The following is a 17,363-nucleotide window of genomic DNA, read 5'->3' as shown; positions in this document are numbered from 1 at the left end:
GTGGCTCAGTCAGTTAACCATCCCACTCTTGGTTTTGGCTCAGGTCATGATCTCAGGGCCATGAGATCGAGCCCTGTGTCGGGCTCCATGCTCTGCATGGAGTCTGCTTAAAAGACTCTCCTTCTCCCTCTGCCCCTCTGTCCCAGCATGCTCTCTTTTTTTTTCTCTCTCTCAAATACATAAATAAATATTTAAAAAAAATTATCTCTCCCTCTGCCCTTTCCCTGCCCCCCCAAAAAATTGTAACTATAAAAGTAGAATGTGATAGTTAAAATTAAAACAACCTAGAGCATATAAAGCAACAAGGAAAGTCCTCTGATATACTTCACTCTTCATCACAGACTAACTCAACCCAAGAATGTATTGATGTGTGCCTTTTCAGAAGCTTTCCTAGCCAAATTCATATTTACTGTATTTCAGGAAAATGGAGTCACATTAGAGTCACATTCAGAACATACTTAGTTCTAAAACTTGCTTTTTACCATTCAAAAATATATCATGGATATCTTCCATGAATGTGCCTATAGGAATGCTTGGTTATTTTTTAACAGCAAGCTAAATTTCATAGTTTCTTTTTTTTTTATTTGATTCTTTTATGATTTCAGTTTTCCTTAAGGTTCAATAATTCCACAATGAGCATGCATTGCTTTTAGGATCAGAAAAATGTATAAACATTTTTTTCAGGAGGAGAGTCTACTGCATTGGAAAGAGAGAGAGGGTGACTCCCGGCAAACATCCCCTCATCATGTAAAGAGAAGCATCACTTCACTAAAGCCACAGAACAGATGTTGACTGAGGACCTGCTGTGTGTCAGGCACCTCGGTGGACACTGGGGAGACAGGGTCTGATCTCAGTGCCTGACTCAGAGTCAGCTGAGATAAATGACAAAACTGCACTGTGCCACCACAGCAGGAATGGAACTGGGAGTTCCCCATGCCCAGCAAGGAGGTTAAAGGCGGGAACAGGGAGGGGGGCTTTGGAGCTCTCTGTAGTTCAGTGATTTTTGGTTAATGCCTATGAGGAATGAGATCAATCCTTTTCCCTGCCCCCAGACTCCAGTCATTTAGCTTGGCTTAGCAACCAGTGTGTAATCTCTAAAGTAAAGAATGATAATAGGGAGGGCTTGAGGGAGAATCTGGGTGAGATGCCCAGCAAGAGCATGACACATGGTGTATTCAATAAATGACCCCACCCAGAGTTTCTGCCATTCGCTGACTGCATCACCCTCCATCAGAAAAGACAAGCAGCTTTATGTGGAGCTGGTTGATCCCTCTGATCATTGCTGAAGTGCCGTGTTCAGGAGCTCTGAGGCTGAATGGGGGTTCAGTGTGACTCCATCTACCAGGCATAAGAGAAGGGAGTGGAGTTGTTATTTGCCCTCCCTAAACTCAGACATTTTCAGAAGTGTGAGCTTATTTTAAAATTGCCCCAATGCAAATAGAAGCAGGAAAAACAGTCCTGTTACCATAAAATGATTTTAAAACACAGTGATAGGAAGTAGGATTGTCTGCAATTCTGGCTATGGACAACACCTTTCTCCCTATATCACGCGTCTCTCAAACCCACACGTGATTATGAAAAAAGAGAAGGGCAAAAGAAAATACCGAGTTAAGAGATGAGCCTAAGGGGGACTAGAGAAAGTGACCTCAGCATGGCTTTGAATCAAACCTACTGTGGTTGCATGGCTTTTCCCTAGTTGTCACTGACAGAGCAAAAACAATTGAAATATTCGACAACCGCTAACATTGGTAAAGGACATGACTTCACATTTGATCAAGGAAGGATGCTAGCTAGCTCTCCCACTCAGAGTGAGAGTCTCTTACTGGCTTGAAAAGGATGTGAAACAAACTCTATAAAGCAGTTCATTAAAAGGATGTAGAAGAGTAATGGCCACTCAGCAAATCTAGTGATATTACTATTGTGTGTGCAGATGTGTATGCCAAAGTCAGGGTTAACTGAAGCACTTTACAACTAAATTTCTAACCTACTCAATTAAGAATGGTCTTTCCCAGGTATCATAGTATCATTGGAGTTTGCCCAGGATCAGTTGTTCCTATATTAACCATCACCTGTATGAAGTTCTTAAATCCTTAAATCAGCAGTTCTGAAACCACTAATTTAGAAAAAGATCTCCTACTTATTGAAGCCTTCCTTGATGTTTGCTTGGGTTGAAGTAGTCTTGACCTGCTCTGGGGTCCCATGATCTTTTATCGATACATGTCTTAGCTTACATCACACTACAGCTTGCACACAAGTGAACCGTGCGTGTGTGTTGAAGTTCTACAAGAGCTTAAGTCCTGTGAAAGCAAAGTCTAGGTCTGCTGGCTTTGGGTCTCTCGTTACATTTAGCTCAGTACATAACAGATGCTTGGTAAATGTTTATGATGTATAAAAATGAATACACACATACACACACTAATCACTCTACCCCAGTGACAGAGAGCCTTTGTCATACTCACCCTAAGTCAAGGTTTCCTTCACCAACTCCAATGTCTAAAGAGGCCAAGCAGCTAAGGTAAATGCGTGAATAAAGCAGGTGTGGGGCGCGGCGTTTGATGAATTGGTGAAGTCATACTTTTATCTAGAGGGCGGATGCTACCTGGCTTCACATTCTTGCTGCTCTGCAGAAATGTGTGTACTGATTGGCCAGATCTTCTCATTTTTTATAGGCTAAAAATGTGGACCTATGTGAAATCTTTCGGTTTGAAAATGTTATCAACTAATGAATTTCTAAACACAGAGAAGGGTGAATAGAAGCTATCTTTGGGCCAGACGCAGACCACAGGCTGACAGCTTGCAACCTCTGTTAGGTATCGAATGACCATGTCCTTCACCCACACAATTTTCTTCTTTAGTTTCTCCCTGCAAGGGATGAGTAATGCCCTTTGGCCTGGAAACCTCTAACCTCATCTTCACTGTTTCTGTCCTCTTCTCTCACTGAAGGATTGTCTTTAAGACAGAGTTTGTTGTTATTTGCCTGAAACTTCCCCCGGTTTTCTTGACTACCATTAGGATAAACACAATTTCCAACCCCAAACCTGGGCCCATTACTCTTACCTTTCAAATGCTGATCTTCTTGTATTTTTGCCAAGTGAAGGCTACCTTTTGTCTTTGTAGTACAAGCCACTGCAAACCTTCTTTTTATCCAATTTGCTTTGAAATACATTAGGAAATACATTTTTTTAACAAATACTATTTTATTACTTAAAAATACATAGTGATTAAAAAAAAAAAAACAACACACATAGTGATCCTAAGGGTACATATCACAAATTACAAAAGAAAAATGTACAGGGAAAAGTAGAGACAAATGTGTTAAATGACAATAAGGTTCCCATTCATACGGAGTCCATTAAGAATAAAACACTTCTTTGTTAGTTAGAAAAGGCCAAGAATAGGTACAGTGCTATGCAGAAAATGCCAGTTAACCTAGAAATATACCTTTACTAAAAAGTAGCAATGTGTTGGTAGTGTATCTAAACATGTCCTAAACTGAATTACAGCATACACAGGTCCAGTGTTCCACAATGCAACCATTGGTTTTAGGCAGGAATCTGTGAGAGATTTGGTTGCCTATCCTGCTGAAAGAGCAAAGCCCCGAGACTGATTAACTTCCCTACCTTCCACAAAGCTTTGTTCGGGTGATTTTGGAAAGTGGTGTCAAACACCCCACTCATTGCTGTTCCAAGTTCCCTCAGAACAGACACTGTGGACTCATCTCTGGCTCAGCTAGGCTGTTTTTTCACTCTACCTTAACCTGAGTATCCTTCCTTTGTGTCAATCAATCCCCTTCTATATTTTAAGTTAGGGTTTTTTCTTTGGCTATTTTTTCCTTGGGAACAGGTTTTAGGTTTCATATTTTCCCACAGAACTATGCCCTTGACTACATACCCAGCAAGCCAGACTCTCACTGGCTCCTTCTTCTCGGTGGGCTTGCTCACCCATTGTGGGGTCTTTAACGAGTGGCCAGGCTGACTTACATAAGTTATCGTTGAATATACTATAACCCTGATCACTATTTTATCAACATGTTGGGACTCTTAGGACTTAGAGATGGTGTTGGTCTATCTTATTCTTAAGATGTCCCTGACATTCCAGTCTCTTTTGTGAATGCAGTAGGAGTGGCATACATAATACACACATACTTCTACAGAATAAAAAGTCCTCTGCGTTATCTCATCCAGTTCATCTTTTCAAAGTTTTCTCCTGCACCAGAGCCAAATAACCCATACAATCTGCCATATTTCAAGTAGAAATATGGATGTTCATATTCATATTTCTGCTACTCAGCTGAAAAAGCTTTTCATGCTAAAATCCTTTAACTAGTTCCTGTCCCAGAACTGATGGGCTTACAGATCCAACTTAAAAATCTCACTTTTCCTAATCTGTAAAAGGTGGATCACAAAGCATTCACATGATTGGGCTTGAAAAGGAAGAGTATGTTAAAATAGTTTTTTAAAAAAGGAAAGATTTCAGCACATTTTTTAAGTGTGCAATAATCAAAATACTAATAATCAAAATAATAATATTAATCAAATAATAATAAAATAAGCAAAAGTAGCCTATAGAAAAATTAGCCTACAGAAAGCACAAATAATCCAGAATAATCTTCTGAGGCTACCTAAAGGATGGGCAAGATGAACTCAAATGTACTAAGTACTCATTCCATGATTAGTCTGGACTCGGTTAAATAATGCTCTTCAGAAGTGTCATCAGAAGAAAACAAATAATTCCAAAGTAAAATTAAAAGCAGTGGTAGGGAGTGGAAAGATGGGGGTGGGGTAAAAATTCACCAGGGAGAGAATGCAGACGTCAGAACTCTGACCTTCCGAAAATGATCTACCAATATTAGAGCTTCTACTGAAGCCTGCGTTTAGTTAACAGAATTGTTGTGAGCAAATTTGAAATCAAATGTCTACTCAGCGACTGGCTAAGGTATATTTTTTAAGAGCTCCCATGATCACTTAAAAAGAAAACTGAACTTCACATCTTACTAACCTTGTCTTCAAATACTGAAGTCTCCAGGAGTCTCAAAATTTTAAGCCACTTTACTTGCCCAATTTCATTCCCAGTCATATAGTCTGAACTAAGGTGGAAACTGCCATTGTTTGTTATGGCTTAAATCTGGTTTAGTGGTTCAGAGAATCCCCTCCCTGGAGAAGCAAGACATTCTACCTGAGAACACAACTAGGCCCAAATGAAAATTCTGTCTTATCTTGTGATCAAGAGTGGCAACTCTATTACTGCAGGCACCATAGACATGATCTCAAGTACTGGCCACCAGGGTGCTTGCTTGGAACTTTTCCATCATTCCATCTACTCTTCACTATGACAAAGTGACTAGGTTTTAAAATAACAAACATTTTCCTTCTATGAAAATGAACCAAAATATTCAAACATCAAAGCTATGTTTATTTTCAAGCAACGTGAACTTGCCTCTTATTTAAGATTGACTCTCTTCCCAAAAATCATGTGAGTTTTAGCTTTCAGTTTATGATTTTGTGTTTGGTATTTAAGGTTAACTCTCTAGTTGATTAGACGTAAGCCAATATTAACAGCAGCAACCGCCACTGTGAAAATGAGATGCTACACGTTTGGTCTTAAAAGTCAAGAACCTATGAGTTAACTAGATGATCTACTCTAGCTTCAAATTAACCACATTAAAATAATTAAATGCTCTTTCCTCTTCATGTTGCAAAACATAAAAATGTCATACTCTGAAATCTGAGAATGACTGTTCTCATTTGATTCAGGAGATGGTGTGGTATCTTTAATTCCTTTATCAATATTATCCCAGACCAACAGATGGAAGATCAAGCAATTACAGAGAAATGAGCATGTGCTGTACTTATCATGCTTTTTTTCTCCCTGAAGTTTGCTTACTGAAAGCTTTTTTGCTATATTCACCAGTCAGGGGTGTTTCAGCCAAGAAATGACAAAGAAAAAATTAAAGGGCTCAGGGAAATCCATGATATATTGTAGAGGCAGGGACAGAGGACAAACTCACCTCTCTTTTTTCAGTCTATTCCCCTGTTGCAAGATTTTTATTCTAACAGACAGGTATCCAATAATCCTTGATTTATGTTCCTATATGGGGAAATTGTGACCTAGATTTTGTCAAGATAGTAAATCAGTCGGCAAGTATTTATTGAGTATCTATTATATGCTGAACCCACAGCTGGACTCTGCAGACATACTGGTGACAACTCAGAATGTAGCCCCATCTACTAAGGGAGCCAGAAAATTCGTGGGGAAGACAAATACCAAGGAAATCATTTCATTTAGTAAACGTGAAAGAGTTGAACTTTTTATCATAGCTCTTGGGATCAAGACAAGTTACATGCTATATCAGTTTGGGTCCCAGCAAAAAACAGAGGCACATTTACATAGGTAAATGGGAGGCTTTACTAAAGGCTCTATTTTTAAAGGTGTGAGCAGAATTCGGTCCCCTAAAAGGAATGTATAGTATTCCAGGGTAATAACAAGGAATAGTAGAGTCCTCCAGAGTAATAACAAGGAATGGTATAGTGCCCAAGTCTAGCAATGATAAGGAGTCAGCTATTACCCCCAGCTATTACCTCCTTCTCTTTGCCCTCCACCCCCAACCCTACATACACACTTATGGGAGTAGAGCCATGCTCTGGAGCACCTAGAGGAGGGCCTGATAGGAACCGTTGTCCCAGTGGAGGAATGCAACCAATGCTCAGCAACCTAGCAGCAAGAGCTGGGGAATAAATACCCCAGCCTCACTCTCTTCTCTCGACTCCCATTTGTGAATACAGGGCTGGAACTAGGTCCACTAGGACCTTAGAGCACCATCGCAACGCCCTAAGGACCTTGCTTCTTTTGCCCTAAATCTGGCCTAGGGTGAATCTAATTAAAGCCAGACAGCAAGGCTGTCTGGATTGCAATCATGGGATACTGCTACCGCCAAGGAAGGGGCACTGACTCACACAGGCACCAGACACAAAATTCCCCAACCTTTTTCTCCTTTCACAGACTCACTTCCTTCTTCCTGCTCCCATTGGCTGAAGCCAATGAGAAGCCACCAGAAAGGGAGGTAGGGAAACGTAGTCCCCACGATCAGCCTTGCAGGATGCAGAGCAGAGCAGAAAACAAGATCAGGTGATGGGCAAATGGGGAGGTTATTTTAGTTATTTTTATTACCTCCCCTGTTCCGGCTCTAGAGATCCACTTAGTTCATCTGAACCTGAGTGAGATCAGAAAGAAGTATGGCTAAGAGAGAGTAGCAAATGGTCACTACCACTGGGCAGAGCATACAAAAGCAATGTTTTTTCAATACTTTTCAAGGTAACATACTGACATGGCTATAAGACTATGATATAAAAACATGATAGGAAAAATGTGAAAGTGACCATGAGACACATATAAAAATATTAAAGGCACGTTTTATTATGGTTTTATTCCCTTAACCACCACTGGTGTAGGTATTAGATATTGGGTGAGCAAGGAACACTTCATAATAGGATGGCAAAACAGCATCTCTAGAAAATTATCCCTCCATAAGCCTCCCTTAGAGTATGTAGGACACAGTGATGCACCATCCAGATTCCTCATCAGGAATGAAGGTCTTAGCCCCCCAGGTGCTGGAAATACTGTTCTCAGGTATCAGTCCCCTCCAGGGATTGTCTTAGCTCTAAGACAGTCACTCCCCCAAGGTCATGTTCCTCTTCCCAGTCACAGAACAGCTCACATCCCAGGACCGATTAACATAGGCTTATAAAGGACCAGCCCCCTGACTCCATCTAGGGACAGTTTGGAAGGGTCATGCATTTTTAGGACTCCTAGGGATGGCTGAGGCTTCCACTGACACTCCATCTCAGCCTGACTTCTCCCTCTGTACAATCCTGATTACCTCTCTTCCCTTCCAAAGGTTGATCCCAAGAACACCCCTAATAAAAGCCCCAAAATGCTGGTCTCCATTTCAGAGTCTGCTTTCCTGGGATCCAGAGAACCCCTAACAAATAAACACTTGTATTTCTCTATGTTGTTCAACATGCCTTTATTGTAAAACAATTAAATGAAGAAATTATTTTCCTGCTAATATTTCATTAAACTCTCTGCACATTAGCTTCCCTTTCCAAGTTTCTAGTTTTGCTCTTGAAATGTACTTGAGAAAATTAATAGGCCTAGATATTTCAAAATAAAACCCAAAGCACACTAAGTCTTCTACCAGAAAATCAGAGTAGAGAGCAAAAAGGAGAACCAAGGTCCAAGCTACAAAGGAATGAGGACTTAAGAAAAATAGGTAGAAGACCTATACATATAATAAAATTTGTTTTTAACTTGGGGGGGGGAAGGGAGAGGGGAATGAGGGAGAGTGTAACAAACTCCCAGATTTACACACCCAATGGAAAAACACACTTAAAATGGAAAGTGGATGTCTGGTCTCATGGACTACCTGCACTAGAAATCCACTTCTGTTAGGAATCAGAATACTTTTCCTCTGTGGCAACATCACAGGAACACACCAGATTTGTCATGGGTGCAAGCTCCCTCCACACTATCTGAGATCTACCCTCGGAGGATGTCAAAGCCAGAGTAGTCAAGAGCCCTCTTCAGGGATTGATAGGAAAGACTGATAAGGCACTGTGCTAAATGCTTTAATAATATCTCATTTAAGGGAAAGAAAGAAGAGGTGCTGAGAATTCTAAATCATGTATTGGGTTATCACAGCTATTAAATGATTATGTGTATCAAAAAAAAAGAGGAAGAAATCAAAGAGGAGCTATAGGGGTTTTGCAACATGTTAAGTTGGCTTGGCTGAACATTTCCCAAAATTCCCTTTCCTGTATGTTTTAGGTTAGGTTAGACAACCAAAGAGTTCTTGTGAGAGATTTGGAGGGCAGTCCTTTCATAACTCAGATACACTGTTGCTGGTCATCTTGTTAGCATGAGCCAGTGGCTGAGCCTTCAATGAGTCCACCCTTCCCTGACTCCTCCAGCTTTTTTTGTGGTCGCCCCACAGAGGTGGGATGGATCCTCCCACACGAATTTGGTTCAGACACTGTGACGACCTATGCAGCAGGAGAGAAAGAAGAAGTCTAATTCTCAAATAATGAGGTTTTCTGGGGAGAGCAAGGCAGGCTGTCAAGCAGCTTGGAAAATGGCTTCGGAGGGCAGAGAGAAAAGGTTCACTTGGGGTTTTACGGTGGTCAGAGGGGGTGGGGCTGGGGTGATAGCTCCCACGCATGTGTTGGTGTTCATGTGGTTTGAACTTCCCAGATGTACCCAAGGTGGGAGTATTCAGTCTTTCTTACCAGCCTGCCAGGTATGAGACAGAAGGGGAAGGGAGAGTGGTAAAGCTCAAGCACTGTTAGCTGTTAAACAACAAAAAAATGGAGTCAATCTCTTTAATAGAAGCTTCCTGGATTCCTGGACCACGTGTGTGTGTTTCACCCTCTTAGTAAGGGCCTTGGCTTTTGCAGAGCATTCTCACCACCAAGATCAGAGGCAATAAGAAGGGACAGAGGTTTCAGTATATCCTCGTGGGCTCAACTTCATGCTTGTGGGTTCCAGCTTGTTCTTAGTTTCCCCCACTTTACAACCATTGCCTTCAGAATCGCCTGAACTGTGTGGACTTTGAGCTCTACCAGTAGGTACAATGACAGCCTTAGAGAGAATACTTAACCAGCTCCCATCATTGCATCTGGCCAAATCCCCGAAACAAATACGTGTATGTGTGTGTGTGTGTGTGTGTGTGTGTGTGTGTGTGCGCGCGCGTGCGTGTGTGTGTGTACGTATACATATTAGTGATTCTGCTTCTCTGATTGAACTGTGACTGATACAGGAACCCAAATCCTAATTGTTTGGGATATGGGAACATGGTTCAAGAAAGGTTTGACATCTCTGACCACATAATGCTCCCATTCAGTATATTCAGTAGCTCTCACTGGGCTCCCAATTAAGTATCAAGGTGTTTAAAGCCCCTAGGTCTACACTTATACTCTGTACTGTAGTCAAACTGGACTGCTGGCAAGCTCTCTAACCAGACAGGCATACTCACATACCCAAATGGTGTGGGAAGAAGGCCACACCCAACCACCACCAGATGAGAGGCCCTAGCCAATCATCCCTCTTAGCCATGATTAACTTATTTGTATGGTGGCACGTGTGTTCTCTTTGGATAATCCTCCACCTTATCAGTCTCATTTTGAAAAGCATGACTGCATGTGTGTAACTGGAGAGATTTTTTTTTCAAAGAAAGACTCTATATATTGAGACTGCCTTAATTACTATTTTTGTTAGAAACCAATTCTCAGGGTCCTTTTCATGCAGCACACTTTCTAACTTTTAGATTGTAGGGTCTAACTGTGTCAGTCATGATATCTACATATGTATTTCCTCCCTTTCATTTTTCTCTCACTTCCCTTAACATATTAAATGCCATAGCAATTTCCTACAATGCCCAATTTATGCCAAGTGAAGATTTTTCATACTTGCAGACAGGACTTAAAAGTGCCAGCATTTAAAAGCTTAAGTTCTTATCAAGGCAAATGATTATAGTCATTTGTGTAATTCTTGTTGACAGTTTTCTTTAACTTTGGTCTCCATGTCATAAAAATTAATGTCTATAATTTGCTTTATGTCCCCACAGAGAGGGACAGCAAAAGAAAGAGGGAAAATACCTGCTCTGTTAGAGAGTGTGGCCAGAATTGATCATGTCAGTGAACATCCAGAATAAAATTAATGTTGCTAAGAGGCAAAGAAAAGGATGGAATAAAAAAAGCATTAAACAAATATACCGGGGGAGAAATATAAACTCTACAGAAGACAGACCTGCTAATAAAAAGATAGAGTACTAAATTATTATGACTCTAAACTTAGCTGAATGATTGTAATCATTTTTCAATTCCTGTTTACCAAGTCAAATTAGAAAAATAAACTTGCACAATAAGAATAATGGAGACACCAGAGAATAAGTACTAGCAAAATGCAGGTGGGGAGTATTTAGAGTAACTGTGCACATAAACATTTGGTCTGGATGATATGAATTCTAGGATAATAAGAAAATTAGCAAACTTCTATTGAATTGCTTCTACTTGTCTTTAAACAAAGCACTCAAGACACACCATAAGATTAGGGGAAAACAGATGTGATATCATTCCACAGAGCAGGTAAGAATGGCTGAGCTGGCTATTGTAATTCAGAAACTCTACTTTAGCAATATAATGAACAAATATAATAATATGAAAAATCTTTAACCAGTTAGAACACAATGGAACTGTAAGCAAAAGATAAGATGGGCTTACAAAGAAAATACCATGTTGGACTGAAGTCATAGATTTTTGCCAACAAATTAGAAAATCAATGACCAAAGGAAATGAAGTAGATGTTTCATAATTGGCCTTTGGTGAAGCTTGTGACAAAATCTCATAAAATTCTATTTGTTAAATTGGTTTGAATTGGCTTAAAGATGAATATAGTCATCTGGACTGAAAATTGGTTGCTTCGTTGAAGGAATATGCCTACAAGGCTCTGACGAGGATGAGTATTTATATTTTTCAATGCTCCTACATTTTCCTTCTTCCTTTCAAGGCCTTGATGAAAATGAGGGTAAAGTTACACATTCAGGCACTACCCATATGCAGACATTAACTTTTATATTTTTAGCTTGCTAAATGGTAGTGCATCCACTTGAAGAACACAGATGTAGAAGGAAATGAAGGAATGGAATAAAATGAAATATTTCTGATAAAGGCATAAAGTACAAAATGCTGGCTGTTTCTGATCATGTGTATGTAAACAAACAGAGGTAGGGTTTTGTTTGGGGCTTTTGTTTTTTGTTTTGGGGTTTTTTTGGGGGGGTCTTTTTTTTAGTTTTTGTTTTTTCTTTACTTTGGTTCAGTTATCATCTGCACACATTCTGGATTAAAAATAGCTGGAGTATAACTAAGAACTTAACTGTTGAATGATCCCCTTTCTTGATCCTTGGATGATCCTTAAACCTTGAATGATCTCCCCAGCTACTCTTCCTACCCTCCCATCCAAAAATCCTCCTTGTCAATGGAAAAAGAGCTGTCAGGAAGCTTCTTAAAGACATACTTTGTGTGACAACTAAGGTAAGCCTTGTACACACAAGCCAGGTAACAAGTAGAACCTAGAACTTGCTGATTCTCTCTCACCTGACAGGTGGAAACCCGTAAGGGACAAATTTTATCTGGCAGGATCTCAGGGTATGAATGGGGGCCTTTTAGTCACTGGGACAAAAGTAATGAACAAATGGTAGGATTTTGTAAGATACCTAAAACTAGGTCACCTAATCTGATACAGAAGGTAGGAAAAACCATGGAAATGGATAAGCAAAGTGGCAGAAAGGAAGGCTTGAACTAGGTGTTAAAGGCCAAGAAAGAGATCATCTGGGATTTAGGAAAGAAAAGCAGGGGAATGTTCCAGGCAGAGGGCAACTTACATGCAAAGGTACAGAAGCAGGTGCACCCTGAAATTCAGAGCAGCTGTGAGTAATTTGTTGTTAGAATGACTCTACACCCTGCCACCATGCCACCACCACTTAAAACTTTTAGTAATGCTTTATTGTGAATAGGATAATGGGGTGGGTAGGGAATCCCTATTATGGCCTATAAGACCAACATGATCTGGCCCCTAACTCTGCTGCTTCATCTTGCTGCATCCTGTTGAGAGACAATTCTCCATGGGTCATTTGTGTTTCTGTACTTCTTGCAAGGAGAAATATTAACTGCCCTTTTGTTCCAGACAATTTTTTCAAGAATGATTGTATAGGGAATTGCCCTGGAATTTAGAGACAGTGTCTCCCTGAAGCAGAAGGTGATTTGCTTACTGTCCAATATAATAAAGACAATATCTCCCTCAGACCAAAGCTCAAGCTGACCTACTTCCCATTTTAAAAGATTCAGGTTCCCAAGCTCAGGATTCCTCAATGGTAACACAAATTCACTGTGTTCAGCTCCACCTTTGGTCACTCCATGTTGCCTCTGTGAGACTATGGTGGTGGCGGCAGCAGTGGTGGTGCAGGATGGATGGTGGAGGTGTATGATGCAAATGTGAAGCCCTTGCTACTTGCTGTGCCATGAGTAATGGAGTCTTTTGTCTCTGATCCCGGAGTCTTGTATCTTCTATCAATATCCATAAAATGGTGACATACTAACTTGTTTGTGTACATGTAGAGTAAAATCTCGAACCCATCACAGCTCTTGACACACCCTCACTTTCTGAACTCCAATTGCATTCAACATTATTAGACATCAGAAAAATGCAAATGCAAATTAAGACCACAGAAAGCTATCATTACATACGTATCAGAATGACGAAAATACAAAATACAAAATACACTCACTAAATGCTGGCAAGAATGACAAGAAACTAGATCACTCATACTTTGTTAATGGGAATATATAATGGTACAGCTAATCTAATGTGGCAGTTTCTTAAAAAACTAAATGTGCAATTACCATACAACCCAGCCATTGCACTCTCGGGCATTTATCTCAGAGAAATGAAACTATGTCTATACAAAAACCAGTACATAAATGTTTATTCCAGTTTTATTCATAATAGACAAAAACTGGAAACAGGCTACCCGTCTTCAATAGGTAAACGGTTCAACAAATCCACATCCATACCGTAAAATACTACTTGGTAACAAGAAGGAACATATATATATATGTTCCTTCTTATATATATATATATATTTTTTTTTTTCTTAAGAGAGAGAAAACACAAATGGGGCAGGACACAGAGGGAGAGGGAGAGAGAGAATCCTAAGCAGGCTTCTAGCTCAGCATGCAGCCCATTATGGGGCTCCATCTTATGATCCCAAGATCATGACCCAAGCCAAAATCAAGAGTCAGACACTTAACCAACTAAGCCAACCAGGTGCCCCCAAAGGAACAAACAATTGATACATACAACAATTTGGACGAATCTCAAGAAAATTATGACTAAAAAAAAGCCAGTCCAAAAAAGTTACACATTGTATGACTCCATTTATATAACACTTTGTAATGGTGAAATTTTAGAAATAGAGAACGGATTAATGGTTTCTAGAAATTAGAGACAAAGGGAGAAAGGTGGATGTTGTTGCAAAATGGTGGCATCAGGGATCTCTATAATGATGACACTGTTCAGTATCTTGACTGCAGTAGTACGTACATAAACCTATACATGCGATAAAATTCTAAAAAACTAAAAAAAACCCAAAAAACTAAATATACAAACACATTCAACATACAAGTGAACACAGGTAAAATTGGGGAACTATGAATAAAGTCAGTGGATTGTATTAATGTCAGTATTTTGGTCTTGGTACTGTGCTATAGTTTTGTATAATGTCCTCATTGGGGGAAACTGAGGAAAGAGTATATGGGCTCTCTGTATTATTTTCCCTATCAAAATTTCCAAATAAAAATTTCTGCAACATGCCACGGATACTTTTTTTGGATAAGAAAGGAAATCTACCAAAGAATGTTTAAAGGCAAAAAGAGAAAAGGGATGAATCATTTCTAGGGTTCACCTTCTGCCTCTGCTACTTGTCTGATGGGTAACCAGGCAAGTGACATGGTTCTCTAAGTCTTGAATTCCCCATCTCTGAGGCATCTCTGTTAATGGCAACCATCCTAGGGGGGCTGTTAAGAGAACTGAGATTATATAGGTAAAGCACAGTACTTGGAATACAGATAGTCAATAAATGTTGCTTCTTCCACTAAAATTATTAATTCCACTTTTAAAACTCATGTTACCAAACCAGTTGTTCCAACTGAAGAAGGGAGACACTGGTCAGAAGGTTTCAGACTGATAAAGAGATTTTTTTTTTTTCCTAACAAATGTTTCTATAGTAAAAGTGTTCTATAAGTATAGTATTCTAATGGGAGATAAAAAACAACAAACTAGTTAAATAAAAGCATTAAAAAATTTCATATTCACCAAGATATACCAGATTCTGGGCCATAATATATATTAAAATATTTAAAAAAAATAGAGACTATTTAAACTATGTTCTTAACCCACAATGGAATTAAATGAGAAGTCAATAACAGAAAAATTGCTGGAAAATCCCTCAAATATCTGGAGATTAAACAACATACTTCCAAATAACATGGGTCAAAGAAAAAGGCATAAGACAAATGAAAAAGTTTTTGAACTAAATAAAAATGAAAACACAACTTAATCAAAAATTGTGGGATTCTGCAAAAACACTGCCTAGAAGGAAATGTATAGCATTGAACACATATATTAAAATTGAAGAAAAGTAAAAAATTAGTAACCTAATCTTCCACCTTAGGAAACCAGAGAAAGAAGAATTTAAGCTGAAAGCAAGCAGAAGAGAAGATACAATAAAAAACAAGAATCGATAAAATGGAAAACAATAGAGAAAATCAATGAAACCAAAAGCTGGTTCTTTGAAAAGATCAATAAAGTTGATAAGCCTCTAGCAAGGTTAACTAGGAAAAAAAGAAGAAAGACACAAATTTATCAATAACAGAAATGAAAAAAGGGTCATCAGTACTGCTACCAGGGATATTAAAAGGATAATAAAGGAATATTATGACCAACTTTATGTCCATTAATATGAATACTTAGGTGAAATGGACCGATTCCTTGAAAGACACAAAATACTAAAACTGACAAAGGAGAAATAGATAATCTGAATAGGCCTATATTATTAAATAAAACTTTATAAAAATAGAAAGCACCAAATCCTGATAATTTCACTGGTGAATATCAAAAATTTAATGAAGATATGACACGAGTTCTCTACAATTTCTTTCAGAAAATAAAAGTAGATGGAATACTTTCCAACTTATTCTATGAAATCAGCATTAATTTAATACCAAAACCAGATAAAGGCATTACAAAAAAGAAAAGCTACAAAACATTATCTCTCATGAATATAGATGTAAAATCCTTCACAACATATTAGCAAATATATATATGATGTATAAAAATAATTACACCATGATTTATTCCAAATATGCAAAGCTGGTTTGATTATTAAAAAATCAATATAATCCACACAACAGGCAAAAGTAAAAAAAATAGTATGATCATATTGGTACATGTAGACACAGAATTTGGTGAAGTCCAACACTCATTCACAAATAAAACCCTCAGCAAACTAGGAATAGAGAAGAACTTTCCCATCTTAATGAAGAAAATATACAAAAAAATCTATAGGTAATGTAGGAGCCAATGGCAGGCCGCTCCAAGATGGGCCATTTTGGCATGAAGATTATTTTGAATTAAAAAGCAATCAAAATCCAGCAGATTCAGGAAAAGCTCTTTACTTCCCCCTAAACTGCCTAAAAAGAATTTAGGTAGAGGACCTGCTCCAGGAAGAGTGCTAATGACCATAAGAGAACTACACTGTGATATGAATTAGGTATGGAGGATAGGGAGGAACCCAGCAGGGCCTGTTTAATCAGTCTTCTCTTTGCCCCAGTTGTTTCTGAGTGGCTCAGCCAACATCCGTTTACCAAACATTTACTTTTTCTCTCCTTCTAAGGATTGCATTCCTTCCCTTGAAAGTCCCAGACCCGTATCCCTTTCTCCTTAGTTCAGGATGACAAATGTATCCCATTTTGCTTGACTGTCTTTGGAATTTCCATGTTTGTATGGGTTCCCATATGTACACCATTAAATTTTATCTTCTCCTGTTAATCTGTCTCATTAATTTGATTCTTAGTCTGGCTAGAAGGATCTAGAAGGGAACAGGTCATTCTTTCTCCTTGATAGTATTATCATACTCAATGCTGATCTACTGAACTCTTTCTCCCTAAGATGGGGAAGAAGGTAATGATATTCTTTATTTACCAATCCTATTTAACATCATCCTGGAAGTCCTAGCTAGTGCAGTAAGACAAGAAAAGGAGACAAACAGTAGATTAGAAATTGTTTGAAAGGAAGAAATAAAACTGTTATTCTCAAGTGACATGATTGTCTAGTAGAAAATCCCAAAGTATCGGTAAAAAGACTCTTGGAATTAATAAGCAAGTTATCAAGGTCATGGGATACAAGGTCAATATATAAAAGTCAATTGCTTTCCTATGTATCAGTAGTGAACAACTGGAATTTGAATTTTAAAAAACAATGGCATTTAACATAGCATAAAAAATGAAATACTTAGGTATAAATTTAATATAACAGGTACAGGGTCTCTATGAAAATAATTATAAAATTCTGATGAAACAAATCAAAGGAAGATCTTGGAAAATGGAAACAAATTCCAGGTTCACGGATTGGAAAACTCAGTGTTATTAAGATGGCAATATTTCAGGGCACCTGGGTGGCTTAGTCAGTTAAGTGTCTGCCTTCAGCTTAGGTCATGATTCCCGGGTCCTGGAATCCAGACGAATCAGGCTCCCTGC

Source organism: Zalophus californianus, chromosome 4 (assembly GCF_009762305.2).
Source record: "Zalophus californianus isolate mZalCal1 chromosome 4, mZalCal1.pri.v2, whole genome shotgun sequence".
Classification (NCBI taxonomy): domain Eukaryota; kingdom Metazoa; phylum Chordata; class Mammalia; order Carnivora; family Otariidae; genus Zalophus; species Zalophus californianus.
The sequence above is the reverse complement of the archived record's forward strand: the minus strand, read 5'-3'. Positions refer to the sequence as shown.